Source organism: Ovis aries, chromosome 20, assembly GCF_016772045.2.
Source record: "Ovis aries strain OAR_USU_Benz2616 breed Rambouillet chromosome 20, ARS-UI_Ramb_v3.0, whole genome shotgun sequence".
Classification (NCBI taxonomy): domain Eukaryota; kingdom Metazoa; phylum Chordata; class Mammalia; order Artiodactyla; family Bovidae; genus Ovis; species Ovis aries.
In genome coordinates, this window is record NC_056073.1 from 33368381 (window position 1) to 33381623 (window position 13243).

Consider the following 13243-nt stretch of genomic DNA (forward strand, 5'->3'; position numbering starts at 1 on the left):
ATGGGAGAGAGAAAATGTCCCTAAAGTTTTGAGTCCACTTACTCTTGACCTACATGGAGTAGAAGAAAGAGAGAAAAAGGGAGAATGGTGAGTCTGAAGAAATGCTGTTTAAAATGGATAAACCCGCTCATCAAGAACAGTGGCCTGATCAATTGCCCTGTTTCCTGACTAATGAATCTGGCAGCTTCTTCCTTAAGCAAGATCTAGCAAGTAGTAGTGTGAAAAGCCTAAAATTACTTTTCTCCTTTCATTCCTTTGCTTTCAGTCCCCGGCTTTCTGAATGTTTTTAAAGGATAAGTTTGTCTGCCATGATTTGGTTGGTTGCTCAGGTGTGTAGCTGCCTTGAACAGACTTAATTGCCTTTGCATCTTCATATAGCTCTCACCTACTCTTGTTTTTGCTGTTGTTTAGACACTAAGTTGCGTCCAACTCTTTGAGACCCCATGAACTGTCCAGGGGGTGTCCTGGGCAAGAATGCTGGAGTGTGTTGTCATTTCCTTCTCCAGGGGATCTTCCTGACACAGGGATCAAACCTGCATCTCCTGAATTAGCAGGTGGATTCTTTACCACAGAGCCACCAGGCAAGCCCCTCACATAATCTAGGTCCAGGTAAAAATGATTTGATAATGTGTATAAGTTTTATATGACTACCCATGTTGCACACTAGCTTAAGTTGAATTTGTATTTGCTGACAGGAACTTGAATGACTCTGGAATCATACAGCAAGATTGCAAACCTCAACTCTACAGTTCACTAGCTGTGCCATATTGGACAAATCCTCTGTGCCTCAATCTTCTTTGCAGTAAAACAGGAATACCGATGGCAACAACCACATATAATTATAGTGGTGATTAAATAAATTGATAAATGTAAAGTTCTTGAATTGCCTCTGGCACATGGTAAGATATCAATAAACATTAGCTTTTATCTTAGCCCATATCTCTATATTAAAAAAACAGTAAAATATTACATGCAATAAGAAGTTCTTATTTCTCACGTGTCTGTGGGTTATTGGAAGGAGCTCTGTTAATCTCAGCTGGGTTCACTAAGTTGTCTGTGCAGTAGCCAATACCTGCCTGGTCTGGGTTGATATGTCTGGGCAACTCTGCTTCAAACTGCAGGTCTCTAAATTGGCAAGGCCCTGATGTTCATTTGTTATTCATCTTCCTCGGTATGAATTCATCTTCCTTGGCAGTGGGCTACCTAGAATATGTTCTTCAGATAGTGATTGGAAGAGGTACAAGAGGGCAAGTACAATCAAACAAGAAATATTTAAATTCTCTGCTTGTGTTATGACTGATTCAAGGAACAGAGAAAATATCTCTTCATGCAAGTGAAGGGGAGGAAGGATATGAGTAATTCTGAACAATAATTTAACCTGTGTGTGCCGTGTGTTCAGTCTCTCAGTCCTATCCAACTCTTTATGAGCCCGTGGACTGCAGCCCTCCAGGCTCCTCTGTCCATGGAATTTTCCAGGCAAGAATACTGTAATGGGTTGCCATTTTCCTCCTCTAGGGGATCTTCCCAATGCAGGGATTGAACATGCATCCCTGGTGTCTTTTGCTTTAGCTGGCAGATTCTTTACCACTAGCGCCACCTGGGAAGTCCACACAGCTTTAATGATCATATACATTTTTTTAAATTTAAATTTATTTATTTTAATTGGAGGTTAATTACTTTACAATATTGTATTGGTTTTGCCATACATCAACATGAATCTGCCACGGGTGTACACGTGTTCCCCATCCTGAACCTCCCTCCCAGCTCCCTCCCTGTACCATCCCTCTGGGTCATCCCAGTGCACCAGCCCCAAGCATCCTGTATCCTGCATCGAACCTGGACTGGTGATTCATTTCTTATATGATATTATACATGTTTCAATGCCATTCTCCCAAATTATCCCACCCTTGCCCTCTCCCACAGGGTCCAAAAGACTGTTCTATACATCTGTGTCTCTTCTGCTGTCTCACATACAGGGTTATCATTACCATCTTTCTAAATTCCATATACATGTGTTAGTATACTGTGTTGGTGTTTTTCTTTCTGGCTTACTTCACTCTGTATAATAGGCTCCAGTTTCTACCTCATTAGAACTGATTCAAATGTATTCTTGGTCTACAAGCAATACATGCTGGTGAGGGTGTAGAAAAAAGGGAACCCTCTTACACTGTTGGTAGGAAAGCAAACTAGTATAGCCACTATGGAGAACAGTGTGCAGTGTGGCAATTCCTTAAAACACTGGAAATAAAACTGCCTTATAACCCAGCAATCCCACTGCTGGGCATACACACCAAGGAAACCAGAATTGAGAGAGACACGTGTACCCCAATGTTCATCCCAGCACTGTTTATAATAGTCAGGACATTTAAGCAACATAGATGCCCATCAGCAGATGAATGGTTAAGAAAGCTGTGGTACATATACACATGGAATATTACTCAGCCATTAAAAAGATCATATACATCTTTAAACTAAATCGTTGTTGTTTCTCTCTCTCTTTTTTCCTCATTGTGCTTTACAAAAAGAACTTTGGAACCATAGAGCATCTAACATTAACTATTATCCATAGTCTCCTAAGATTTGGGATTTTGAAGTTAGAAGAGATAAATACAGTTTTATTAATCACATATGTTTGTTGTAGTTTGATGGATTGAGCTGTTTATCACAGAAGAAACAATATATTTTGGCATTATCACTAGACCAGCAGTCATGATTCATTCATTATCATTGTTGCTGCTGCTGCTGCTGCTGCTAAGTCGCTTCAGTCGTGTCCGACTCTGTGCGACCTCGTAGATGGCAGCCCACCAGGCTCCCCCATCCCTGGGATTCTCCAGGCAAGAACACTGGAGTGGGTTGCCATTTCCTACTCCAATGCATGAAAGTGAAAAGTGAAAGTGAAGTCGCTCAGTCGTGTCTGACTCTTAGCGACCCCATGGACTGCAGCCCACCAGGCTCTTCCATCCATGGGATTTTCCAGGCAAGAGTGCTGGAGTGGGGTGCCATTGCCTTCTCTGATTATCATTGTTAGTTGCTACCAAATATTAAGCTAATTTGCATTCGGGGGCAAGAAGGATAGATTTATAGGAAATACCAGTAATATTTCTTCCCTTAGATAAATCTGAGTTGCATTTCGGTTCCTTTTGAAATAAAAATAAGTTTCCCATATTGCGATGTGTTACCTTCCATGTCATAAAAGAAACCTGAGATGGTATTAGAGTTGCAAGAATCAGTCTTGAACTTTAAACTCCACTTTGCATACTTTAAGAATAATTAGAGCACAACAGGAGAAAGGAATTAAGCAGCCTTTAAAGGAGGTATGAATTAAACGATCACAACACCTATGAAACAAAAGGGAATATTTTCCTTCAGTTCAGTTCAGTTCAGTTGCTCAGTCATGTCCGACTTTTTCTGACCGCATGAATTGCAGCACACCAGGCCTCCCTGTCCATCACCAACTCCTGGAGTTCACTCAACTCACGTCCATTGAGTCAGTGATGCAAATCAGTAATCTCATCCTCTGTCATCCGCTTCTCCTCCTGCCCCCAATCCCTCCCAGCATCAGGGTCTTTCCCAATGAATCAACTCTTTGCATGAGGTGGCCAAAGTATTGGTCTTTCAGCTTCAGCATCAGTCCTTCCAAACAATACCCAGGACTGATTTCCTTTAGAATGGACTGGTTGGATCTCCTTGCAGTCCAAGGGAATCTCAAGAGTCTTCTCCAACACCACAGTTCAAAAGCATTAATTCTTCGGCACTCAGCCTCCTTCACAGTCCAACTCTCACATCCATACATGACCACAGGAAAAACCATAGCCTTGACTAGATGGACCTTTGTTGGCAAAGTAATGTCTCTGCTTTTGAATATACTATCTAGGTTGGTCATAACTTTCCTTCCAAGGAGTAAATGTCTTCTAATTTCATGGCTGCAATCACCATCTGCAGTGATTTTGGAGCCCAGAAAAATAAAGTCTAACACTGTTTCTAGTGTTTTCCCATCTATTTCCCATGAAGTCATGGGAAATGCTATGATCTTCGTTTTCTGAATGTTGAGCTTTAAGCCAACTTTTTCACTCTCCTCTTTCACTTTCGTCAAGAAGCTTTTGAGTTCCTCTTCACTTTCTGCCATAAGGGTGGTGTCATCTGCATATCTGAGGTTATTGATATTTCTCCCGGCAATCTTGATTCCAGCTTGTGCTTCTTCCAGCCCAGCGTTTCTCATAATGTACTCTGCATATAAGTTAAATAAGCAGGGTGACAATATACAGCCGTGACATACTTCTTTTCCTATATGACACCAGTCTGTTGTTCCATGTCCAGTTCTAACTGTTGCTTCCTGACCTGCATATAGGTTTCTCAAGAGGCAGGTCAGGTAGTCTGGTATTCTCATCTCTTTCAGAATTATCTACAGATTATTGTGATCCACACAGTCAAAGGCTTTGGCATAGTCAATAAAGCATGAATAGATGTTTTTCTGGAATTCTCTTCCTTTTTCGATGATCCAGCAGATGTTGGCAATTTGATTTCTGGTTCCTCTGCCTTTTCTAAATACAGCTTGAACATCTGGAAGTTCACGGTTCATGTATTACTGAAGCCTGGCTTGGAGAATTTTGAGCATTATTTTACTAGAGTGTGAGATGAGTGCAATTGTGCGGTAGTTTGAGCATTCTTTGGCATTGCCTTTCTTTGGAATTGGAATGAAAACTGACCTTTTCCAGTCCTGTGGCCACTGCTGAGTTTTCCAAATTTGCTGGCATATTGAGTGCAGCACTTTCACAGCATCATCTTCCAGGATTTGAAACAGGTCAACTGGAATTCTATCACCTCCTCTAGCTTTGTTCGTAGTGATGCTTTCTAAGGCCCACTTGACTTCACATTCCAGGATGTCTGGCTCTAGGTGAGTGATCACAGCATCGTTTTTATCTCGGTCATGAAGATCTTTTTTGTAAAGTTCTTCTGTGTATTCTGCCACTTCTTCTTAATATCTTCTGCTTCTGTTAGGTCCATACCATTTTTGTCCTTTATTGAGGCCATCTTTGCATGCAATGTTCTCTTGGTATTTGTAATTTTCTTGAAGAGATCTCTAGTCTTTCTCATTCTGTCGTCTTCCTCTATTTCTTTGCATTGATCGCTGAGGAAGGCTTTCTTATCTCTTCTTACTATTCTTTGGAACTCTGCATTTATATGCTTATATCTTTCCTTTTTTCCTTTGCTTTTTACTTCTCTTCTATTCACAGCTATTTGTAAGGCCTCCCCAGACAACCATTTTGCTTTTTGCATTTCTTTTACCTGAGGATGGTCTTGATTCCTGTCTCCTGTACAATGTCACGAACCTCATTCCATAGTTCATCAGGCACTCTATCTATCAGATCTAGTCCCTTAAATCAATTTCTCACTTGCACTGTATAATTATAAGGGATTTGATTCATGATCTGAGCCACAGTCAGCTCCCAGTCTTGTTTTTGCTGACTGTATAGAGCTTTTCCATCTTTGGATCCAAATACAATCAGTTTGATTTTGGTGTTGACCATCTGCTGATGTCCATGTGTATCCTTAATTAAGTCAGATTCTGGCTTCCGGAGAATTGAGGCTATCTGCACTCAGAATAGCTGATTCTAAAGCTATGTGTGTGCCAAAAGAATTAGTTCATCTCTGATTTTCGATAGACTTTTCACAGTTGCAGTCATTATAATGAATTTAATAATGTGTCATGATATACTACTTTAGACAATCTACTAATAAGGAAATATTTGGCCAGTTTCAACCGACATATAAGTAAAACCATCAGGCAGGATTTTATGTAGTAATCTCATCTGAGCTTGTATCAATACATGTTCATCAGATGCATATGAAATGTCAAAGGGTAATGCCAGGTAAGAGTTATTTAAATAAAGGGTCATGCCTCCCTTTTTTGGTACAATGGATCCAAACTGTAGTTTCTAACATCTGTGATAATATAATACAGTTTTCCAAATAATTTATCATTATATGTAATTGCCTTTATATACTTTTATTTATATTAAATTTATAAATAGTCAATTTCAAAAAATATACTAATATATAACAAGTTTGGGGTTTGCTTTGGTCTTTTGCTTTAGAAACTTTGGGAAAATAATTATTATATTTTCGACAATTAGATATCAAAACATACATTGAGACATCACCCTGAAACTATGGCAGCTTTCTAAAGGTTATAAACATACATATTTTTATAAGACCTATTGGATTTTAATGATACCTGTGTAGATTCAAACTGCAGAAACAGCCACCATACATAGAAATGAGAGGTTATAATTCATAAAATTAGAGTGATCCCCTAGTTGACATTTTCTACTGTCTTTTCCCTTTAATTTTTATAAAACTTTTTTTTCTTTTTTTGCAAATCATCTCTGACTTCTTTTTATTTCCTACACCTGAATCATGTGATTACTGTTGAATCCAGTAGGGTTACAAAGATGTAATATGTATACATAATTAAACTCCTTTCTGCCATTTAACTTATGTACATTTTGGGGCTCTTTTCTAATTAAAAGTATTCCATTGATTTATTTTTTAAGGGTCTTCCTGAATTATACCAATATGAATAGTTTTTGTGTTGAAAACGTAATTACAGGGCAGTTTTTCTGTATACCTACAACTTTAAAGTTTATTGCTCTTGAGGTGGGTCCAGTCTCCAGGGAATCTGAAGATTTCTATCTCGAAGCTCCTGAAGCTCAACTCTCCATGATTTTTCTGAAGAAGAAAACCCCAAGCAGATTTCTGTTCAGTGTGCTTTGTACATGTGGTAAAGGAACACTGAAGGAAATAACTTTTAGAGGATATGCTGGTGAGTCAAGCAAGAAGGCAGCTGACAAAGAGAAAGAAAGAGAAAAGTAGAGACACTAAAATAATTATATATCTGTCAGTTCCTCTTTTTCTCCCTGTTAAACACACACCTATTTTTTTCCCCTGTGAAAAGTTCATTTAAAGCTGTCTCCCTCCAGCTATATGAAAAAACTCACAATACATTCAATAGTATAATACAAATCCAGAATGTTTTCAAATTTCCTTCTTTTGTGGCTTTTGAGATTGACAGCTCTATAATTAGGGATAACAAAGAAGAAGGGAATTAGTAAGATTCAAATACAGGGTCCCAGTTAGAAATCTGGAGTGGAGAATAAGGGAGAAAGGAAATCAAGGGGTGTAAATCATATAATCTTATTGTAGGCTGGAAAGCTAGACCTTCAGATTTTATACAACTACTTATTTGTTTAGATTTTATACAACTAGTTAGATGTTCTGACTTTATATAAAAACTAGTAGAAAAAAAAAACCTAGTAGGTCATAGGAACACTAAAATTGATCATCAGACTCCAATGTATATATATGGACCTGAAATAAAATTTTGATAAAAAAAATGCTCCACCAAATACTTGGTATGTTAAAATGTCTCCTGGACCCCAGCTAAATTAAAATAAACCTCTTATCAGAACAAAAGGCTTGGGGACTGTAACACAAGCATCCTGCTATATTTTGGGAGCGAGGTGTTTACAATATTTTTAAGCAAAAATGACTGGCTTTCATCTGGGAAGCTCTTCTTGTTCTTCAGGACATTCTCTTCATTTTTTGCTTGCTGTTTGTTTTATCTAGCTAACCCATTTGATGTTCTACAGGATATAAAAAGTCAGGTAGAATATGGTTATGTGTTTTAAAATTTTACCATATGTGCCATAATTGTACTGTATTTTACTGTGTTGTATAGCGTTATATTTACTTCTTCTTGTTTTATTTACTTATATTCACCTTCTTCTGTTAGATGTCTCTGATTTGGAATAATAGATTTCCACGTCTGATCTTCTATTCAGCAAGTAAACAGGCCGTGATGATAGCACTAAGAATTATTTACATGTTTATTTAGTCATTCATTCCATGTTAATGCAAATCACTTGTCAAAATGTAAATTGTGTGGGGCATCTCTTTAGCAAATAACTTTAAGGAAACATATGCAAAACTAAAATGAGTAGTTATCAGGAAACTTGGATTTTAGTTATCAACTCTGACAGTTTTTACACATTCTTAGCAATTCATTTCAAATATTTCTTGACAATTATAATCTCAATTATTAAGATACTAAAAATTTAGTGGGGAAAATTAGCAACCAAGAACTTTGTAATATAATATAAGTTCCAATAAATCTAAGAGACTGTGCACATAGCCACACAGAGAGAGATAAGGAAACTATTACTAACTATCAAGAATGATTAGAAAAAGTTTAGGAGAGAAAAGACCTTTAGCCCAGAATTCTGCAACCCAGAAATTTCTTAGCTGATTAAAAGTAAAAGGGTTAATGTCTTTATGCCGAGGAATCAGTCTGGTCAAGGGTAAAATAGACATGCAAGTACCAGGTCAGAGGCCAGGGGGCTGATACCTGCCGTCTAGATATAGACGTGGTTACAGGAAAAGGTATTCCAAAAGATACAGTGCTGTCAGTGAAGATGCCACTGGGAAAGCCTTGCCTAACGGGGAAGCTTTTAGCATGGATGCCAGTGGGTTTTCAAACATTAGTGTTATAAATTCACAGAGATAAATTTTGCGCTTAAAGCTATAGTTTCAGGATTGAGGAAACCTATTTATCTTTACTGTGTTTTATTATTTTTTTAAATCCTTGTTTGTTTGTTTTGTATTTACAGCTTTCATGGTAAGCTATCCCCTCAAATTCTGAGTAAGAAGTAAACACTAAAAATATTAATGCATCATCAGTGCACAGTTTCCTTCAAAGAAGCTTCAGTAACACCTTTGCTATTTTCTCTGGCTTCACAAAATGATGAGGGAGAAGTATTTACATGTTTCCTTGCTGATAGTTATACAGGAACTCTGGCTAATGAGTAAATCAATTAAGTTGCATTGACAATGGCTAAATTAAAATAAGAGTTAGGATCGGGTTATTGACTTGCAATGGATCTGTGACCTAGTCTTCATTAAAGAATAATAAATTAAGCATCTAAGTGTTCACTTCACATAGATCATTCAGATGAAACAAGCTTCCTGTTCAACTCAGTATATAAAACTGTAAGAGGTAAAAATTTCACCACTAGTCTCATAGTTATTATAAGTCAAGCTGCTGCTGCTGCTGCTGCTGCTGCTAGTCACTTCAGTCGTGTCCAACTCTGCGACCCCTTAGACGGCAGCCCACCAGGCTCCCCAAAGCTACATGTGTTTATTATTAATAGCATGTCTTTTTAAAGTAGAATTTTTTTCCCTGCCTCAAGTACCTCTATTTTTTTTTTTTATTGAATTCCTTTCTTTGTATCAATTTCTCATTTTCAGGCTGCACCATTCTAAACCTTATCTTATTTAATTCACTTTTCAAACTACCGCTTATATTTTTTTCTTTTTTCCTTTTAACTCAGGGTATTTCTTTCTGTTGCATTTTTCTTCTTTTTGTATGGATTTTTGTTTGTTTGTTCGTTTTAATATGTGGTCTGCCGAGAGTTTTTAACTTTTTTTTTTCAGTCTATGATTGAATGACTCTATTCATTGTAGCACATTAAAAAAATACCTCTTTCATTTCTTGATGTTTTATATCATCGAAAACATTCAAACTGGCCTTTATCTTCATTCAAGTATTTTAAAATATTTTTGTATGTATTGCTTATCATTCTTTAATCACTCATTTTCTCTGTAATTTAACACCACATTGATTTAAATGATTTATTTTATGATCTTGACTCTAACTATGAATATTTAGAAACTCTATGGGCTGTTTTACAGGCAGCTCTGTTACCATACTTTCAGGTCAAGGACTTCTAAGAATTAGCTGTGTGATCACAGCTTTTCTCCCTCAAAGAAAGGTCATCAGTTTATATAAAAGCTACTTTGAGGAGACAGAATCAATACTAATCCCAATAAATGTGAAATACCAGAATTTAATAGAAACCAATTGTGATTTTGAATGTCTCAGGGATATTTGTTTGGTACTTGATAAGGTTAAATAATGCAAAATAATGTAGCTAAGACATTTTATTAATTCCTTTAGCTGAGTACACAAAGTTACCTTGAATCTGTCCATCTCAGAAATTAATTTTACATAAATACAGATGGAAGACCAACACTGCATATGAACTAAATGAAGATCTTCTAAGGTTCTATCATCAATCAATTAAATTGAAGGTGAATGTTCTAGAAATTTTTGAAATTAAAAAGAATTCATTAAAAGAGAGAGAGTTTGACACATGGTTAAAATCTTTGTCAAGGGGCCTAAAAGTTGAAGTCTATAAGCAGATTATTGCTACCTATAGAAATAATTTATAGAATAAAATCCTACTGCATCCCAGTGAATAACATATTTTACCTAAAATATTATACATATTTCTCTGATATTCCAACTCTTAAAATCATTAATATTTTTATTTAAAAGATTGAATTAGTCTTTACCATGTCCTAAGAAGTGGGTACAGAAAGTATCATCATTCCCATTTTAAAGTTTGAGAAAAGTACAGCTAATGATTATTCAAATTATTTTGAGAAAATATAGATTTTCCTTACATTTAATCAACAGTGTCAGCAAGCCCATTTTCATCACTGGATTTCAGAAATTTCATTTTCTTACAGATATAAAGCTGCTTGAGCAAAATACTTTGCAAATCATAAAACTCTACTTGATTTCTCTCTTTGCAGAGCTCTTAAAAGTAATAATCTATTTCAATAAATTTAAAAGATAAGGCCAGGAAATACAACTAAATAAAAATACACCTGTAAAAGTGATATACCTGGTAATCACAAGGGTAATTCTCATGTTGCTGAAAGATCATTTCTAGCTCTTAATTCAGTTTTATTTATTACTATGAGATTCATAAAACTCCCTCAAATTTTTATAGATCTTTTAACACACCAATTCTTTCAATAGTAATCGGAGTGGTTAATTTTTTTATGGAGTATTTGCTTGCTTGTTTGTTTTTTGAGGTCAGATTTTATAATGTGCTATAATGCACCCAGATTTAGGTTCTAACATCAGACATGTAATATTTGTCATTGTCTTCCATTTGCTTAATGATCTCTCTCCCTTGGGATGTTTTGCTTATGAACATAGAAGCAAGATTTTCACTTAAGTCATGAAGTGTTTGTTCAATTCTTTCTATTACTTTTCCCTTGCTTAAGTTGTTGCTGCTATATAATCAGTGTTAATTCTTTGTATGATATAATGTTTACTTATCTTTAAGTTTTCCAAAGAGCTGAAAAACTTTCAAATTAGAACACTACTAAAAAACAAGTTAAAAACAACAACAAATTAGAAAAAAAAAAAACCTCAAAATGAACAGAAAAATCCACAATAAAACAAACCAAAAACCAAAAAACAAGCTACCTATCTGCTGTTTCATCAAAAGTTGTCTGTGTTTTAGTCAAGTACAAAATGTAAGTCAATACTTTTCTAGTAAACATATAGAGACCTAACAACAAAATTAGTTAAGTGAAACAAACAACAAAAAAAGAAATAGAGTCAAATCAACAATCAAAGCTTTTCATTACTTGAGGAACCCATTTCATCATTTTAAGACAAGCTAAATATTGACATGACTGTACATTTCTCAGCTTCTATTTTATCTACTGCTCATTCATGTAAGTGATTCTAAAAATATAAGTTCAGGTATACAGATCTACAAAACAGCTTCAGTAGTTACACGGAATCAAATTACTCCCACATATGCTGGGAAATATTGAGGGCAAAAGATGAAGGGGGAGGCAGAGGATGAAATAGATCGGTAGTAGCACTGACTCAAAGGACATGAATTTGAGCAAACTCCAGGAGATAGTGGAGGACAGGGAAGCCTGCTGTGCTGCAGTTGGCGGGGTTGCAGAGAGTCACACAGGACTTAGCAACTGAACAACAACAACAACAACAAAATACCTGTTTCAGTTTCTTTTTTCTCAAAAGAAATTGCACTCTTCTGATTTTGTAGCCCATTCCTGCCTGTGGTTATAATTTCCACATCAGGATTTTTCATTACTTTCTTCCCTTTCCTTCTGAATCAATGATTCACTATGAAAGCAAAATCAGACTATTAAAATATAGGTTGAAAGTGAAAGTGTTAGTCACTCAGTCATGTCTGACTCTTTGCGACCCCATAGACTGTAGCCCACCAGGCTCCTCTGTCCATGGATTTCTCTAGGCAGGGATACTGAAGTGGGTTGCCATTTCCTTTTCCAGGTGATCTTTCTGACCCAGGGATCAAATCTGGGTCTCTGGCATTGCAGGCAAATTCTTTACCAGTTAAATAATTTAATACATCTTTTACAAATTAACTATAGATACAGCCTTCACATTGCCTACTGATATTCAAGTTTATCCACAAGTTGATAAACTGTGAAGTTTTCATTGCGTGCTGTGTGAAGGGTGGAAGAATGTACCACACCCAAATGTCATTTTGTCATAAGGATTATTTTGAGCCAAAGGCCCTTGAAAAATAGCAAAAACAAGAAGAGTGTTCTGACCTCTTCTTTGTCTTTCTGAAAGCAGAAGATAAAACTCACATGGAAAAGATACCCTCCCTGTATCAAGAGGAAAGACACATTCTTAGTAATGGAGATGGGAGTTGAAGTGGAGAGAAATCTGTACAAACAGATCTTATCAAAATAACTTTTATCTTCCATTGGTTTTTCCATATTTTCACTTTTCTACCATATTATTTCCTTGTTCATCCTAGTATCGAAGCATGTAGCTCTGGCATCTCTCAGCTCTGTGATTTCTGTCTGGTACTTCAAAAATTTTCTATCCCATAGTTGAAATGTTCACTTTATTTTCCTGACCTTTTGCTATTATTCAGTCACTAAGTCATGTCAGACTCTTTGTGACCCCATGGACTGCAGCACACCAGGCTTCCCTGTCCTCCACTCTCTCCCAGAGTTTGCTCAAGTTCATGTCCATTGAGTTGGTGATGCCATCCAACCATCTCATCTGTTGCCTCCTTCTCCTCTTGCCCTCAATCTTTCCCAGCATCAAGGTCTATTCCAATGAGTTGGCTCTAGCATCAGGATGCAAAGGATTGGAGCTTCAGCCTTAGCACCAGTCCTTCCAATGAATATTCAGGGTTGATTTCCTTTAGGATTGACTGGTTTGATCTCCTTGCTGTTTAAGAGACTCTCAAGGACTTTCTCTAGCATCACACTTCAAAAGCATCAGTTCTTTGGTGCTCACTCTTCTTTATGGTCCAACTCTCACATCTGTACATGACTACTGGAAAAGCTGTAGCTTTGAATATATGGACCTTTG